The sequence below is a fragment of the Triturus cristatus genome, chromosome 5_1, assembly GCF_964204655.1.
Source record: "Triturus cristatus chromosome 5_1, aTriCri1.1, whole genome shotgun sequence".
Taxonomy (NCBI): domain Eukaryota; kingdom Metazoa; phylum Chordata; class Amphibia; order Caudata; family Salamandridae; genus Triturus; species Triturus cristatus.
Window position 1 is genome coordinate 855030451 of NC_140587.1, and position 19841 is coordinate 855050291.

The window sequence follows — 19841 nt, forward strand, 5'->3', positions numbered from 1 at the left end:
CATTGGTTTAGATGGAAGTAACATCCTTGGATAGCTGTATGGGGGTACAGTTTTAGAATGCAATTTATCATGGCTTGCTCAAAGTCTATGATAATTCTTTGAGGGTAAAAATCATTTGATTCTTGTTTTAGTTTTCCTAGCATTTCATTATATGTTGTGTTTTGTTTGTTAGGTAATAGTGCATAAATTAAAGGTATGGAAGTGTTGTGATATTGACCGTGTATTGTGTAAAGCTGGTAGAATGGTTTTGGGCATATTATAAAGGTGCCATCCATCATCCATGTTTGGCATTGTTGCAGTTTAGTTATATTGTTTGCAGTAGCAAACATTATGATTCTTTTTTCTGTGCTTTTGTTATCAAAAAAAATAAAAGGTTCATTATTGTGGGTGATAGTTAATTCTGGTGGAATGATGATCTCTTGAAAAGTTTTAGGGGATGGTATAGTTGTCGTGGTTGCTTTTTTGGTCCTAGCAATAGTTCTTTTTATAGAAGCAATTGATGGTAATTGGCCTCTTGCTTCTTTGGGCACTCTAGGTAATAGTTCTTTTAGGATTACACTTGTAGCAGTTTGTGAACCAGTGCTTAATTCCTTGATATTTTCAAGGGTTGATCTGACTTCTATTTCAGAGAGATTGGGTGGATGGTTATGCTCTCTTGTATATAGTACAGTTGTTTCTCTTGTTGTTGCTCGTCCGTAGCATTTGTTAGAATAATATTTAGAACACTTCCAGTTCACTTTTCGGTCCGTCTGCTTTTCTTGGGTGTATGTGTAACCCATGTAACACAATAGGAATTTTCCTTTCTGCGAAGTTATAAATTGGGCTTCTTCTGTCATTGTGATGTGTTAGAAATCTGGAAAAAATGTATATGAAAATATATGTAATAGTACTTTATATATTTAAATGAAAATAGCAAAAAAGCATTTTTTTTATATATACTTACCAAGTGTTTTTGGTTGTATTTGAATGAAGATGTTGTTTGTAGACAAAATGCTGTTTAGTTGATGTAGTCTCTGAAAGTTAAAGAACATATATTGTTTTGGTTGGTTTCGTTTTTTAAGTGGGGTGGTATTGCTGTTTGGTATAGACTATATTTTTTTTGTTGAAACGTATTTTATTGTTTTACAAATCAACAACTCAAAAAACATTCCCCCGCCTTTACCTGTCCCGGAAGTACCACACATTTATCATCAAGACCAATTATTCAGGAGAAGGAACAACCTTCCCACCCAGTTCTCTACCCCCCCTCCCCCACCACATGTCAATGTACCCCACGTCCCCTACCCCTCTTACTATGTGCCCCTCCTCCCTAATAAATAAGATGCAGGAGCCCAACCTCTCCCTAAGCAAACAGAGCCTTCCCTCATGCCCAGTGGTATAGACTATAGGTGTTAATTTATACAGGTTTTTTAAAACTTAAAAAAGAGAACATGGATTTGTTTAGGGGTTTAGGATGTTTTGGGGTTGGAGTAGGATTTAATTATTATTTTATAAAGTATTTTGATAGTATACTTACTTTTTAGTGAGTCTTTTCTGGCAATCTTCAATATTTTCTTTAGCTGTTTGGAGTAATATCTGTAGTGGAAACATAAAGAGATGGAATATATAAGTTAGGTATTTATTTGAGTAAAGATAAATTAGTGTTTTAGTTTAATTTCGCAGTTTAGTTAGAAAATAATATTTACTTACGTTTTTAGAATAGTAGTAGGATGTAGGTTTCTTCTGTTTAGCAGAGTTTATTCTTCGTTCAATGCTTTGGTTTAAGGCACAGTAGAAGACTTGTTTTAATTGGTTTATATAGTGGTTTTAAATTGTTTCTTGAATGTTATTGGTTGTTTTCTGTATGTGGCCTTTCTATTGGATGGTTTGAATTTTTTTTAGTTAATTGGTTTCCTTTTATGGAAAATGCTAATTAAGAGTATATTTAGTTTTAAAGGAGGAGAGTTTTAAATCATTATATATAAAAAGATTGTTTATAATGTGTACTAATTTTTTTTAAATGTGTTCGAAATGCCAATGTGATAATTATTTCAGTGTTTTTTTATTATGTTGTTAAATATTGAGATCGCTATAAATGTTATGTTTATGTTTAAGTAGAATCTCATTTGAAAATGTATGTTTTGGGAAAATATTGTCTTTATGTTGTTTAAAGTATTGGTTTTATTAGTATTAGAATTGTCGATATATTTTAAAAAAACGATATTATTGATGTCTATATTTTGGTTATCGATATTTGTGACATGTGTCATATTTATTTACTCATGTCGATATTTAGTATTGCGATATTTATGTGTGCGATTTTTGTGTGATCGATATAATTGTATTACGATATTGTAGTGTCGATATTAGTGTCGTTTTTTAAATAAGTATACAATGTCGATATTTTTGATGTCGATATATTTGATGCGATATTTGTGTAGTTCGATAATGTGTCTGTCGATAATATGTCAGAGATCCCTCTGTCTTCAACAGCTTTTGATAAACCTCCTTAATTTTAAGTCTTGCCTTTTTCTGGGATGAAAACACATAGCTCATTGTCTCGCCCCTGACCCCGGCCTTAAAGGCGTCCCACACTACTCCCGGGGGAGCCGTACCTTTATTAATTTCCCAGTAGGACCTGATCCACTCAGTCATGCAGACCCTATATCCATCATCCTTCAATAGGGCTCTATCAAAAGTCCACTGCATATCTTTCCGCCGTGTCTGACCCATTCTAATAGTTAAAATCAAAGGGCTATGGTCCGAAACGATACGAGGTTGTTTTTCTATTTGAGCCTCTGCCAACAGGGGAATTGAAATCAAAAAGTAGTCCAGCCTTACAAGTACCTTATGGGGGGCCGAATAGAAGGTACTACCATCCATACCGGGATTCAACTTAACCCACGGATCCACCAAGGAATTATTTGCCACCATATCTGACAATGCCCTGTGTGATCTCCTTTTCCTCCCTGCATAGATCTTCCGAGGCTGGACAAATGAGCTAGTGGGGTCGTGAATATTGAAGTCCCCGCAGCATATAATTGGTTCGGGCCATAATGTCAACTCGGTGTCTAAAAATTGAAATAATTCGGGGTCGTCCTCTGTCGATCCATACACTGAAACTATGGTACATTTTTCACCCTTTAGATTTATTTCCACTATTACCCACCTTCCCCATTGATCTTCCATTTTCCTTATCACCTCCGCATCAGTGGATCTTCCTAGTACAGCCACCCCCCTGTGTTTCGTCCCTTGCTTCGTATTTGCTAATACAGCAAACCCTAGGTGGTCCAGGAGATATCCCTTAGAAGCCTCAACGTGTGTTTCTTGGAGGCAAACCAGGTCCAGCTTAAATGTCCTAAGTAATTCCGCCACCCTAAGTCTTTTACCCGAGTCGTTGAGCCCACAGATGTTGATAGTAGCAATCCTACAAGACATTAAAATACGTCATAGAATTTATCCGACTCTGCATACCTTACTTGCTCTATCCCTTTACTGTGAGGGTGTATCTGATACATTTCGCGTATCTTCTTCTTTCTGTCTAGTGCGCATTGTATACTATGAACTCCCTGTGCGACAAACTGTGCTCTCCTGTGCTGCTTCTTAGAACCTACCCCACCTTTTTTTCCCTTTTTACCCCTCTTTCCTCCCCCTAACCCCCTTGCCCCCCCCGCCCCACCCTCTGTCCGCGACCCCCCCTCCCCCCCTTTACTGGCAAATAGGTCCGTAGGACCTATGTGTAGCCGCAGAAGCGTGCGTGGGTGGTTTGCTCCTCCCTCTCCCCCCTATACCTACACCTGATCTTCCCATACAACATTCATACCCCTCCACAGTGTCTTTATCTTACCTAATTCTCTTTTTATGTGTACTACCCCCTAAACAATACTCCACCCGGCGGTGTACCTATATCTGTAGATTTCCTCTGTCAGTGTGTACACCCCTTTTCACCATGGTCCAGGCCCTTAAGAATTAAACATTCCTCTAGATTCTCAACCCCCTGGTTTCACAGCCTCTTTCTGCGATTTAATCTCATCTAGGAACTGTTGGGCCTTAATCTCAGAGAAGAAGACGATCGTTCTGCCCTTGGTAACTACCTTAAGCCTTGCGGGAAATAAGAGAAACGCCTCAGACCCAAGAGCCTGGAAAGGTTTGATAAGCTGTCTGAGTCTCCATCTTCTCTCTACCGTTACGTGGCAGAAATCTGGCCTGGCAAAAAAGGTGTTTCCCTCAAAGGACCTTTTCCTGTCTGGTCTAGCCTTATCAATAATTTCCTCTCTGAGTAAGTAATTCCCAACATATATCAAGATGGCTCTGGGGAATGCCTGTTGACCTGTCTGCCCCTCGCGCCCTTGGACTTTTCTAATAGAGAAGGGAAATCTGTGGGCTCGTTGAATCTCTTTTTCCCACTCCCACTTTGATTCAGGGAAAGCACCTCTCAACAAGTTAACAACAAAATGCATAGTGTCGTTTCCCTCTTTTCCTTCTGCCACGCCCAGAATGCGAATGTTGTTCCGCCTCTGACGGTTTTCGAACTCCTCCAGCTTAAATTGTAGATCGCTCGTCAGTTTTTCCTGCTCCAGTCTATAATCCTGCCATGTCCCAAATTCATCCTCTAGTTTACCAGTCCGCTCCTCCACCTCGGTCACCCTCTCGACAACCCCTTCATAAAGTTTATTAACCTTCTTAAGGGTATTGTGTAGTTTTTTTGTGGCTTGTCTAGCCCTTCGACTTTCTGACCTTGCTTCCCCTTGCATCTGCTTGAGCGTGGTGCAAATCATATTAAAGGGGGCCAAATACTGCGCAGAAATGGGGGTATTCTCTAAGGGCTGTGAGTTGCCTTCTTCCAAGTAGGATTGTGACGTTGCAGAATAGTCCCAGTCTAGCTTCTTCCCCCCTACTGTAGGAGAGTCCGATCTTTCACCATGCCTTCTACCCTTTACCTTTCTCTTTTTCTGCGTGGTCTCCTTCATAGATGAGTCGGATCCAGAGCTTGTTTCTCCGTCTAGCTCCCCCTCCTCCGAGGTGTCGTTGCTTGTCTGGGATATATTCGTGTCCTCATTGAGAGAGAAAAAGCATTCCCCATCCACTGAGGCCCCCTCTCTCTTTTCCGACCCAATAGTTTTGCTATCTGCGACCGAAGCGGAGCATTTTCCTTCTAAATTAAGGTTGGTGGCATCGGTCTTTGTTTCTTTCCCCTTTTTGCTGCCCATTTCGGCTTCTAGCTGTATAAGCGCTTCCATCATGCCCATGGTTCCACCTACCCCGGGTGTGTGTGGACTCCCAACTTTATCCGGATTTAAGCTCTTGCTAGGCCCCTTTATTATTTCCAAACCTCTGTCGTTAGGTGATGTGGGCTGGATTACCTTAGACGCTGTAACTCCTGCGTTACCTTCTGTGTTGGCTCCTCCATCACCCTGGCTACTAGCGAGTGCCGCTGCAGAGACACGGGGTTGCCTAGCGATGGATGCGTCCGCGCCGGGAGCGTCTACCGTTGCGTCCTCGAGGACGTTCAGGTTCCCGGGTCGCTCCGTGTCCGGCTGAGGATTTTTCCTGGATATGAACACCTCCTTGAGGGTAGGCTGCCTTAATGTCGCTTCCTTTCCTTTGTTTGTATCTTGATTTGTTCCTGTAGCAATGTCTTTAGTGGGATGATCTGCAGCTAGCCCAGAGCGCGATCGCTCGGTGCTTTCTGCTAACGCTGAGTCCGAATTCAAGCATAGCTCAGCGTTCTCCGCTGCCTCTGGTTTTGGCATTTTCTCGGGTCTCCTCGTCTTCTGTGCGGGTATTATCTTCCGTGTAGCCCCTAGACTCCGCTGTTGTAGTCCCGAGGGTGGATCATTGCTAGTTCTTTTGGTGTCAGCGTGGATGCCTCTGTCACCCGACTCTCGCCGATTTGCCGGTATATCCTGCGGCACTTTTGTTTTATCCCTCTCCTTTTCCTTGTTGGTTTTCGTTAGCCGCGCCGGCATCCTCGACAGATGTACACGGACCAGAGCCTCCCACTTGGTTAATCTTTTGAAGAACTGGGTGATTTGAGCTTTAGGGCTAGGATATTTTGTGCGAATCCTGGTCAGACCTTCGTGTATCCAGATGGCCAAATCCATGGAGAAGTATATATTCCTTAAACAGCCTCCATCAGGTATCTTTGGGAGAGAGGTCTGGAGCGACTGCTCACCACAACCTCACGGCGGCCATCTTGCCTCCACCATTCATACTTTCTAGATCAAGGTTTGCTCTAGCTATGAATTTTCGCTGTATAAGTTCTGCAGATATGCTAGCCCCCTAATCAGACAGCAACCATTTGTTACTGTGACAGTAGGTTGTGAGTTACTATAAAACATACTATTGTGTGTGTGGTGGGGTGTTTGTGTTTGTGTGTGTGCATGATAGGTGTGGTTTCTGCCTGATAGTCCTGATAAACAAAGCAAATAGCAGACAATCATCATCATTGTTGATCTTCTTGCAAATCAGCATTTAATATAGACAACCTAATAAATATCTTTGAAAAACATAAGCTTATGTGAGTAGTGCACAACTCTTCAAAAGATGAGTTCCCATTGGTGGATTAAACGCCAGAAGATAAGGGCAAGTTTATCATTTTTTGCTCCACTACAGATGCTCTTGCTGCGTCATGAATATAAGCCAGGAAAATAATTTTTAATTAAACCAATAACAAGACATTTACAGGCAAGAAACAGTTAACATATTGTAATGCCACATGTATAGTTCTATGAACCGCACCAATTAAATCTTTCATTATCACTAGGTCTCATAGGTTTGCACCATGGGTAGGTTTGGTCATGCCAAACTTCCCCCGTAGCTGATGTGCTTGCACCTTTACCCTCCATGGTGTGGCACATTTCAAGGTTTAGCCTTCTGTGCTCATGTTCTGATTTCATTGTTGACTTGCTGGTAGTCTCTAGGTTCATATGGATGGGAATGCGTGAAAGCAATTGTTTCTAACATTCATCATCTACCAATTTCTATTTGTCTGCCAAACATAGGCTTCACCCAGCTGAAGATTCTGGTGAGGTTTCGGTTTTGAGACCACATTGTCAGACTGTCTGAGTATGTTTGTGTCATGAGTGTATGTTTAATGATGAGAGTGTGTTTAGCTTTTTCATCATTAGTGAAATAGTAGGTAAACATGTCATTTTCAACATGACTTTAAAGGAGAAGAATATATCTTGATTATCATTGGTTAATCTGTTATCCTGGTCTTTTTGAAGTCTGGAAAGCTTGTATTCTCTTGTGCCATGGAACATAGAGTGTTTTAATTGAGTTCTCAGATGTTTATAAGTACAGGTAAGTAAATGTTCTTTTTTGAAAACTGGAGTATTAGCTGGTGGGGTGGATCCCCACATCATTTATTAATAACAATCCTTTTCAGTGTGAACCACTAAATTCACTAAATAAACCTGTGCTCAGCCCTCTGATAGCTTGACACAGAGCTGTCTGGCTTAACTTAGAGGCAATGTGTAATGTGTAAATAATGTATGCAGCACTCAAATAGTAAAAGAGTGACAACATAACACACAAAAATTCCACCAAAATAAACAAAGCACTAACATAGGTCCAGCTTTCCTTCAGGTACTTCAAACAGGATGGCAGTCCCTGTTTCTGATTCTTTACAAGTCCAGGTGTGTTTGTAGGAAGGTCTATGGGGTCAGTGCCGGCCTGTGGGTGGAAGGCCAACCTTTATCCACCCCTTAAACCAGTTCTAGTCAGATCATCTCCTCCCATCGAGTATGGAGCTAGCCTGACTAGAGAGATAAAAAGGGAGGCAGGCCTAGGTGTGAACTTCATATGTCAGTGACAAGGTAGGCATTCCTTGAACCTCAGCAAGGGGTTGTACACAGCTCCCAGGCCATCCTGTCAAGAGAGAAGATCCCTGTCTAATACCCTCATGCCTTTTCACACTGTATGCTAACAATGCACATCTTACAGCAAATAAGGCATTAGGAGTCATGTGACAGCTGGACATTTGCAGGAAATTCATTTGGTTTTAGGTAGGAAAACGAAAATTCCCAAAATAGTAAAATCAAATCCAACTTAACCATTAAGATGAAATTTAGATTAATATTACAATGAGTCCTTGACATATTTTACTACCTATTGGAAACTGAATTTAGAACTTGTCATGTAGTAGTGTCAACCTATGGGAGAGCCCGCCGTGCCACAATGAAATACGACTTTGGCAGTTTTTCACTGGCAGAACATGGGAAGCATTAAATGTATATGATCTACTTTTAAATACTGTGCACTCTGCTTTATGGGATGTTTAGGCCCATCTTAGAGTTGACTTATAAGTGTTAAAAAGGAAGGTTTAAGTCGCCAAAAGGTTATTTTTCAAAGGTGGTGAAAATGGCGGTTGAAAACTGCAAGCCCAGGCTGCTGTGGCCAGTCTGAAGACTTGTTTTACTGTGCAACTTTAGTGCGTGGCTCAATGAGTGCTTGAGCCCACAATTGGCATTTAATTTTCAGATCCTGTGTACAGGTAGTATGAGATACTAGGGGCTTCCAAGCAAAGTAAAGGTGCCAATCAGTTGTCTACCAATTTTAACATGTTTGAAAGGTAGGGCACAAACACTTTACCACTGGTTAGCAGGAGTAAAGAGCACAGAGTCATATGGACAACAAAAATGGGCTCAGCAACAGAAGGGAAAACTCTGGGTAAATACTATGCAAAGAGTGGTAATTTTCAACATTAGGTACTTACTTGCTTTTCTCTAATAGAGACCAAGACCAGAATGGGAAACAAAAATAAGAAACACACATTTGTGCCACTTTTCAAATCCTTGTAACTTAAAACAAAAATTTAGATCTTATTGAACTCATAACAGAGAAGATCATTTTAAACAGCATAATTTATCATTACAATTATTTGCTGTTGGGTACTGAGACTTGGCCAGTGCTATTGGTGCACTCCTGGGGCCATATTACTCACAGGGAGCACTTTCCCTATTTACACCACCGCTCACCTTTCAAATGATGCTCCGGGTGCAAATAGGGAAAGTGCACCCTATTATGTTGAATGCGCTTCCATCAGGTCAGGTGCAAATTGAGCTGGCCTGAGAGCTGCCCGTTCAAGTGAAATACTAGCGGCCGTTTACTACGGGTGGACGATAATCTCCACTCCACCGGCAGATTTCACAGAGTTTTGCTCACTCTATGTTACACAGAGTTCCAGCGAAACACTGCCAACTGTGGCGTGGCAGAGTTTTTTCTTTCACAGAGCTTGCCAACATTAAGTTGCCGAGCATGAGTGGGAATATGAATCCTGAAGCGCATTTTTCGGGTGCTAGAACGCCACCCGGCAAGATTTTCTTAATGGGGCAGTTGCGGCAAGTCGTGACCATTCATTTTGAGAAAGGTGCCGCTCGGGTAGAAAATCTACTCAAGTGGCAGAAAGAAACAGCATCCTCTGGTGCGTCATGTGGCGCAGTTTATGCTGATTTTACATCCCAGAACAAGCTTCCAGTTCTTAGAATCAGCTCAATTTGTCAAATTCTGCCTGCCTGCTGGAATATCGGGTTATTTTTATGTACCTCAGCAGAATTCCATGGAGTGAAAATTTGTAAGCAGCGGAATGTTTCACTGTGCAGGTGGCGACCCCCTGCACTTACACGAAGAGAGAGAGATTCTCTTGCAGGTGGGTGCCATTAGTGACTGCAACAGCCAGTATGGGGGTGTCTGAACCGTCCATGGGACCCCCTTTCCTCCCATCTGAGGGCTACTCTCTGCAGGTGCACTGATAGTGTGCCGCCTTTTTGTGATACACTGTTGTTTGTTTGTCTTTGGTCCCACATCCATACTAATGAGTGGGTGCATTGGTGCCCCTATGCAAATGAGGGAATGAGGGAATGAACTCTCATAATAGTGCTGGAGCACACGTGCGCCAGCGCTATCAGTTTTACACATGGGGTCGCACAAGCATCTGGGGCCCGTTCTGTAATACTAAAATGTCCTGGAGTGTTAAGATGATGAATGTGTGTTAGTTCTGTATCGGACAAGTCAACTCCAGTGTCTTTTTAACTTATTGCACATACTTTCAAACATTTTATTTAAAAACTCAACAACAAATCTCAATCTCTCTGCATACATCAATTCAAACAACTATTTTTTGTGTAAGAATATCTTTACGAAATAAACAGACTTATTAAATTACCTCGCCATGGCCATTTATCTCATTCAACATAATATTTTTTCTGACACTTAGCTCATTAATTTTTTATTCAGGTAATTACTCTGTGTCTTATGGTCACCGATCTTTTGAAATTAAGATGTATTCCAATGTCACCACATATTTAAAGGAGATGTAAATTAACTCATAGTTATTAATAAGTATCTATTCAACCTCATTATTTTATAGCACAGATAAGACCATCCAATTGATCTCCTCATTTAGGCTTCATAATACAATGACCAGCCTGTTGAATTTATATGCAGGTAGACCACAATTTGGCAATGACTACTCCGTCACTACTGTGGGCAAAGTACTCCAACGTCCTGATGGCGTAAGAGCCATTTGAGAATTGACTGTATGTCCGAAAGCCCAATTTAGATGGGTGGACACACAACCGATTTTTACATCCCGTCACTGCCAAGAAAATCTTGGCGGTAAGGGGCAGTAACAAACTAAAAATGCCCCTCTTGTTATGGGAGATTACTCCCTTAGCAAAAGCAGCATTGCTTTTTTATTTTTAAAAAACAAAAACTCACTTTGGAGGTTTGTGTTTCAAAATAAATAAAACTTTATTGATTTAGGGTAGTGGTCCATCATGCTTGATGGAGTCGAACGGCAAAGTTCCAATACATTCATTACATTAATTCAGTATTTACTGCAATCTTTCCGACAAATTACCAATCCCTAGTCCCTCTTTAACAACTCTGGCATGATGCATGTCTTTTTGTTTTTTCAACAAAAATGTATCTGTCAAATCATCTTTACGAGTGTTCAAATACATTCTTTCCACTATGTCTATGATCATATATCTAATCTTCAGAGTAGTTCATTTGGATAAAGTGTTTCCCCGATAAACCCGATTCTCTTTCCCTTCTTATTGCACATATATGCTCTAACAATCTACATCAAAATTCTCCTGTATTCATCCCAACATATATTTTATCACAAGGGCAATATATTACATAAATCACATAGTGCGATCTACAATTAGTGTGATCATTTAATTGTCTATTTACATTTGGTTCTCCAAAACAATCTGTTTACAGAGCACATTTACATATGCCAGCTACATCAGCCGCATGCATGATTTCCTCTCTTATGTGGGAATCCCCACATCTCTGTAACAGATTTTTGTTGATGATGTTGCACTGCATACCTGTGTACGGATTAATTATTGAGCCAGGATCCCCTTTTTTATGCAACGAAGGATTTTGGCAGGTATTTAGTGATATCCTGTTTATTTGGGTAGGCTAAGTAGCAACACTCTGATGACCAAAGAGTTGAGTTGGAAGCAGCCACATTCACTCCTAAACCCAGAACAGCTCCCAGGAGGTGTGAACTCTAATTCTTCTCACAGCTCAAAATACAAAAGTAACCACATACATAATCAGACTGATTTGATTGCATCACTGGTAACCCTGAGGATGGCCTTATCTATGCTGAAGCTAACACAGGGGGTGCATGCATTTGCTCTACTGAATCATCCTCCCACCAGTGGGAATATGGCCATTTGGAACTTGAACAAAGGTATCGAAATATCAGAGCATAAAAGATGCTGTGGTAAGATGGTGAGGACAGACTCAGTCAATTTCACAATATCCTGGAAAACTACAGTAGGAGTCAGAGGTTCTCTTTTGCTTTTGAGGCCTCTGATAATGGAAAGAGAAACATGGATGGATTGTTGAGGAGGAGGAAAGCAACAGACTATGATTCCTTCTACAGCCACTTGCTGACTGGTTGACAAATGAAGGAGAATCCATTGAATCAGAGAAAACATCTTATTAACTCCATTTGACCGAAACCAAAGTGGATGCTAGTAGCATCTGTTGAGAAAACAGCTAATAATCAAGCAATGGCTCACAAGAGATGAAAGGTTTTTTTATCAATTTTTTGGGCATAAATGGTTGTGTGGCCAAAAATGCAGGAAATTCCTTTGTGACATGAGCTCACTACCATGGCTCTCATAACAAGTGAACTCCTAATTTTATTGGAGCTCGGTTACCTGCCCCATTGGAATTATGCGATCGATGGAACACTGCAAATCTCTTAACTTTCACCTGAAGATTTTGGCTGCTAAAAGTAGCCAAATGTTTGTGGTTTAAAGTTCAACCCAAAATGAGGAACTGCTGAGGGAATAAGACCCGGAATTACTGATACTCTGGTAATTCCTCATTTCTTAATAGACCCTCAGCATCAAACTCGTAATGGACTGGAATTTCACCAACCCCTTCCTTGAGTTATCAGTAGCCCCGGTTTCAATAACTCCAGGAATGGGGACAATTATGTCCATTTACCTGACCAATCAAAATTAGGACTAGGCAGAGTTTGCAAAGTTATACTCCACGCAATTCTGCAGTGTTACCAGAAAACTCAGCAAAATTCCATGGATTTCCTCGAGCGGGTAGAGCAGGACAGTATACACATGCACAGCGCAATGTTTCACCCCAGCTCTACATGTGTACACATAACACTTTAAACAATGCTCGCTCCCTAATCCTCTCTTGTGTACCTACACTGGCTCCTTGCAGCTTCACTCTCTTAGTACTCCTCTGGTGAACACGCTGCTTGCCAGTGTGTGCCTTACATAATGGCAGCATCACCCCCGGCTCTTAAAGTGACCTACTCATTGCAACTTGGCGTACACAAGGGGCAGATTTAAAAGAAAGTGATGCATCTGTACAGATGCGTCACTTTCCTTGCGCCACCCTTAGAAACCCTTGCGCCACCATAGATGTGCTGTATTTACAATACAGCGCACTATGGCGCAAGGATTGACAGATGCGTCAGAAATTCTGACACATCGGTTGGCGGAAAAGTCACGCATTGCTGGAGTCGTATCGCAAGCACGATGCAACTCCAGCAATGCGTGTTGAGGCCTATTCCTACTACACTGCATCAATACTTATGGCTGCTTGAAGCAGGTGTAAGGTTTTGACGCAGTGGCATCCTAAAAGTGGCGCAGTAAAATCTTGTAGATTTCACTGAGTCACTTTTACGAGGCCTTCCTGCGTGGGAACGCCCACCCTGCATACATTATACATGATGCAGGTATAATGTGACACAGGGCTTTACAATGTGACGCATCTCCCTAGATGCGTCACGTTGTAAATAGGCGCATTGTTTGCGCCGCTGTTGCGTCAAAAAAGTGACGCAACTGCAGTGCAAAATTCCCGCAAGGGGCTTGTAAATCGGCCCCTAAGTGTCAATATAGTATCATGGACAAAAATTCACAGACCAAAGACTTTTACAAATGCTGTTTTTTTAAATAAAAATCCGGGTTGTCCAAGGGGTTCAAATATTTGTTTTATAGTTTTGCTGAGCACTCCTTAACATTACTATAACGCTCTTTACATCCAACACACATTCTGTCGGACCTTGAATTGTCTCTTGATAAATCCTCAGGGTAATCGAAGTGCAGACTACAACTCACAGAATGCACCCATTGCTTAAATGAAATTCTATTTCATAGCTATCAAGGGTTAGGAGGAGATGGAGAAATGCAGCAACTGTGCCATCCAGATTGAGGAGCAATGTGAAACATTGGTAGGCCTTGGTAAGGTATGTCAATGCAATTTAAGAATAATAGACTATTATAATCTCTCCAGTTATTCTCTGTCATAGAGATTAGCACTATGAAGAGAAGGTCATGCCTGAATATTTTCTTACCAATTATACAGCCACTGGCAAAGGACACAAAGCCATATCGGTTTATGACCAGGGTGTCCTGTGGTGGGGGCCCGGGGAATGACTGCTTAGAAGAACCCATGTCTAGACGCTTCATTCTGCAGCAACACTCATAGCGCAATGCCTAAACCTCCTGTTCTGCGATGGGCATCTGGCAGCGCGCCAGAACGCTAGTGGCACATTTCAAAATGGTGCCCTTTTCCTTCATGATGGTCTCCATTTTGCCATGGGACAGAGCATCAACTCACAGACTGCCTATCTGTCTGGCTCCTCCAGGACGACTGTGTCCCTCTCTTGGATTAACACAGGTGAAGGGAATCCAGTCAAATGGGAACAAAGCTGGTGCTAATTACCATGGGTGACTGGATGGTCTCTCCCGGACCCTTCCACTTTACCAAAGGTGGTGCACATCATGAACATGACTGGGTTTTTGAGGAAAGATCCTCTTGGGTGTAACTAACTTTCCCTTTCTGTTGATGCTGTTTCAGTAGAAGGTGACCATTTAAAGAATAGCAATTAAATCCACGATGAAGAATAATATTGGAAGTTGCATAAGGCAAAGGGATTTATGACATGATTCACATCGGGGGCGCTCCTTACACAAATAGTTACCCCCATTCTAAACTCATTTTGGTACTGCCTCAAAAACACTTTCTCATTTTCTTTTCATTTCCTGCTGATGGCAAGCACTGCTGCAGTCCAGACCAGCACGTGGGGTAGGCAAGCAGAGAAGCCTTAAGCCTCCACAGGAATGTGCGGCAGAAGATGCAGGAGGGTGTTCTTTGTTTCTGAAGTGAGCAAGCAGAGACCACAGACTTGCTTGGCTTGGTTGCAATCATGCAGCTGCTGTTAAGGGTAAGCGTGCTGGTCAAGTCCGCTCTCCCAGTGGTAGGCAGAGTTTTTTGTTGAACATGATTATGCTCACCTGCATAATTAGGAGTAATGTGGGGGTAAATATCATACTGCTGGAATGCATATAGCGAGCATTTTTGCACTAAGGAAGTAGCGCTAACTGCTGAATCTTTGGGTAATTTTTGTTGTGGCTTCTCTACACAGAATTCCACCAGTTACAACAACCACTTGTGGCAATAAACTAAAGAGATGAGGTACCTGTCTCTAGACCCCAACCTAGCTATTAGACCTAGAAACCCTAAGGCTAACTTTCATCACAGTTTGTCCTGCAATTTGAATTAAATTAAATGAATGAATGAATGAAAAGGCATTTGTAGAGCGCATGGCTACCCGGGAGTGTCCCAGCGCTACACCCTACAGGGTGTTGTCTTACTACTTTAGCCTTGTTGCTATTGGCGCATGTATGACAGTCCCTTGCAGAATCCTCCACAGAACTATCCATCTTGGGCCACCAAAATGACTGCCTCACTCTCCTTTTAGTCATGCGCTATCTGGACAATGCGCTTTCAAGGTTTGCTGGCAGAATTATCTGTCTTTTAAGCAACTTTCCCTCAAATAAGCTCAACTCATCCTTCACTTACTTAAATGCATTCTTTTTTTGCTTTGCCCCATTTCATTGCTCCAACCCTGCCTTGTGCATTCTTTTAGTACCCTCCACAAAGAATCCTCTTTTATGGCAGCTTCCCATTTTTCTTTCCAGGGTGTCACTTCTTTCCGACCATCTAAGCTCCCCCCACATTCATTTCAAAGTCTGTTCAGTTTTATCTATGAGCAACAGTAACAAGCAATCCAACAGAACATTTTTCGGTCCCTTCACATACTTCCTGTCAAGATCGTGTTCCATAACAGATAACATCCATCTAGATATTTTAGGTGTTAAAGTTCCTTCCAAACTCTTTTTACCTTTGGACATGTGTATCGACGGCTTTTGGTGAGTTCTAAATCCGAAAGGCAGCTCCTACACAAAGCACTTAAAATACGTCATACCCCCACATCCTCCAAGAGCTCATCTATCTATTACTGAGTATGAAGTATATGCATTTTGTAAGCACCTGGATGCAAATCGTACTATGCCCACCTGTACCTCTTCATGTCTGTCACTACTTTTCCAATCCTCACATTAAATAAATATGCTTTAATATATGTTTGAGCTGATATATCAAAGTGTCCTGAAATGGAATATGCAATGTGTATTACTTCACTACTTCAAAAGCGTGTGCACACTCTCTCCCTTTCAAAGCCAGAATTATTTTTCACCAGTACAATTAGAAGCACCCCTAGATCAGTGAAGTATATTAAACATTTCAAACAATACCACACTAGCCCCAAAAATGATTATAGCTGATGCTTATTCTCAGAACTAGGTGCATATTTTATCTGTCTGACAATGTTTTTCTTGGGTCTGGTGCCATACTTTGATATTTCATAACTCAAATAGGTGACTTGTTCTTTCCTCAACTGACACTTTTCTTTTTTATCATCAAACCACATTTCCTTAGGCGCTTCATCACCTTGTCAGCTAATTCACCATGTTCAGTTCCATCATTCCCAGCAATAAAAACATAATTTTGCAAGCAAAAAACATTCACAATCTCCCAAACAGTTTGTTTCATTACCCTTTGAAACTCCAGTGAGGCTGATGCCAATCCAAAAGGCACCCAACAGTGTTACAAATTGCGTAAGGTGACTTGAGTCTTCATGTAAATTGAGCTGGTAATTGAGAATAGGTGACAGACACATCAATTGCACTAAATACAGAACCTCCTCTGAAGGCAGTTTATATTTCCTATATATTCAGAAGTGATTGCCTGTCCAACCATTTCTAAACTTATAAACCCCTAGCATTTCTTGTCAATACTAATTTGTGAGAAAAACCTCTTCGCTTACCCAGCTCTTTTGCGAATACCATTGATATTTTTTCCTTATTTATCCTGCATATGATTCTGTTTCTTTTGTGGGTGTTTTGACATCTAACACTTCAACTATCATTCTAGGCTCTTCGACATTCGCTTTTTGACTATTCTTAAGTCTCTTTGATGACGCCAACCCAATAGTTTGGAACCATACACTAACATCATCAATTTATTTCACTTTTTTCATCTGATTCTTGGCTCTACAAATTTTTGAAAATGTCCTCTTTTACCGCAGTTGCCGCATATGACATTTCTCAATGCACCTCCATCAGCGCAATGCTAGATCCAATTTGGCCAATAGCTACACACCAATAATATTTTATCGACCTAGATACTTATCCTTTGGTATTCTTTTTGTCATTACATCTAATATTCCTTACTCATTCCAGAGATACATTTCTTTCCAACACCTTACATACCTTTTCAAATCACTGATATCTTTATAGATGCATTCATGTTTTAAAACCACATCGCTGTGACCTCCATCCTTTTGGCAATTTGGATAGCTTCTTCTAGAGTGGGATTCCTAGTTTGCAGGTTTTTTATCACCCTCTTGTTCATGCACCTAACATTTTGATCTCTTATAAAAGAATCACAAAAATCCCCAAATTAAAATGAGAAAAACAAACCTCTTAGAGCAACTATATAAGATGCAATGTATTGATAGAGTTTTTGCACACCATCAAAAACCTATGACATTCTAAAACTACAGACACTTCTGTTGTAACATTGTATATCTAACATTTGCAGTGACATTTGATAAACATTACTTGTTTGTCCATCACCCAACCCCAAGGAATTCTCTGACAAATATATTCATACAATCTCCTGCCTTCTACTCCTAAATGAAGTAAAATTGCTTGATTTCTCACGGGCCATATTTGTCCCTGCTAATTATTAAAATACATTTGAAAACCATTTTAGTCTACTGTTTCTAGGGTATTGATGGGTCACCAGGCTTTGTAAGGCACGTGAGATGAGGTGCCATGCTTTGGTCTGCCATGCTTTCAGGAATCAGGATTGAATATTAAATAATAATATAAAATAAAACGTCAACTCAATAGAGTGAAAAAGAAATTAACCTAGTAAATGAACATACCAAATTCATAGATATGTGCAAGTTGAACCAGCTCTACAGTGTATTGTTATGGAAGTTCTTCTTTAGTACAGATAAGCACGGTTGCTAAGGAGTTTTCTTCTAATGTATTTTTGTGTACTGATTACAGCATCATGAGAGAATCAACACACTAGTCTAATTTAGCTGAGGTAGCTACACAACGTGAGTTCAATCCTCCTCACTAATTCTTCACATCACTTATTTATTTTCTGGTTTATTATGGATATTGTAAAGCATTCTTCCTGTTGAGCGTGTTTCAATAAGATAACACTCAAAGAAGCGCTATATATCTAGGTTCAGCGCTTGAGTGTTGTAGCATCCTACCCAGCCTTGGCACTCAACAATGACTACACCACACACAGAGAGTAGTTATGCGCGTCTTTGATCTTCAGCGTGTAAGCAAGAACTAAAAGTTCTAAACCTAAATTTGCTTCATTACCCCCCAACGCCTATGTCACAGGTCTACAGGGTCTATTAGGAACCAAAAGAGTTCTGTCATTCTTTATATACACGCCACTAAATCTCCTCCTTTGTTAAATAAAAAGATACAACTTTTTTATAGCTAAATAGATGAATAAATACATAAATAATTACAAATACATATACACTTATAACTGTTCAATGAGCCTTCATGGCCTGATTGGGTCATCAGAAACTGGTAGCTGGCAGTCGAAGTGTCAGTGATCTGTATAGGTGAGGTAGAAATACCAGCAGTCTCAGGATCATCCCCTATCTGTCCAGACCTTGTCTCTAGAGTGACGTCAATGTTTGATGAGTGATGAGCCACACGTCTGAGGTGAAAATAATCTCTTATAAGGGAATTCCCTGGACATTGGGCAGTCACAATGTGTCCTTTGGCAATTGTGACAGGTAAGGGCTCAGCATCGAAAGGGGCATCAGATTTCTGATTTCTGAATTGTCTAACTAGTATTCAATTTCCTGTCTTAAAAAAAGTGTCATCTTTCATATGACATCATCTGTCAAGATAGATTATAAATTTTCATTTTTGACCAGAAACCTCTGTGCAAATGTCTTTTTCAGTCTTTAATCTGAGATTGGTCCGTTGGGTAACCTGGTCATCATAGCTCTCCCAAACAATAAAGCCGCAGGGCTCTCCCCTGTAGTAGAGTAAGGGTTCGATCAGTAAGCTCGAAAAGTGGTATTCAAAATAACTTAGAGAACCAGCTTCTCTAATGTAGCATGCTTCACAGTTTTCTTCAGATGAATCATTCTACCAGGCAAATGTTATGGGGTCAAAGAGGAGTACTTTTCCGATGCTTTACATTGAGTTGGCTGAGAAAGTCTCTGAACTCTCAACCATTGAAGGGTGCGCCATTGTCAGATTTCATAATCATAGGGACCCATGTCGCAAAGATACCATCTTCCAATAACTTCGTCATAATTGATGGATGAAAGATCTTCTGCCAATTGTAAACAGGAGTAATTATCAACAATGACTATAAGATGATGTTCATTCTCAAGAGGACGAAAGAAATCAACAGCAATTCTCTCCCAAGCATGGTTAGGAAATTCTGACATGTTTAAAGGGTGCTGAGTAATGTGAGATGAGAGACAGATGCATTAAATGACAGGCCTTAATGCTTTTTCCACCCTTTCATCAAGATGAGGAAACCAGACTCTGTCTCAAAGAGCTCTCTTTGTGACAACTATTCCTCGATGACCCTCATGGGCCACTTTGATTATTTACTGTCGTAACTCTCTGAAATGACAATATGTGTACCCTCCCTTCTGGGCCCACGTTAGTTCTCCCTTAGTTTTGCATAGTAGATGCTTTAGGCTGCCTCTGCTCGCTCCGCATAGCCACATATACTACATTTGTTTTTGCAATAGTATTTTGAGAATGCGCTGTACATGCTGTTTGTTATTCAGGGACGCTTCTTCGGATTTTGTCTACACATTTTTACAAGGTTGCTGGGAATACAGAACAACATAGTGTACTTCTTTCTTTGCTCGTTCAACAACAGCTCCTAAAGTTTAGACAAGACACGGTCACACAGCTGCATCTCCAGCATAATAGTTTTATCATATA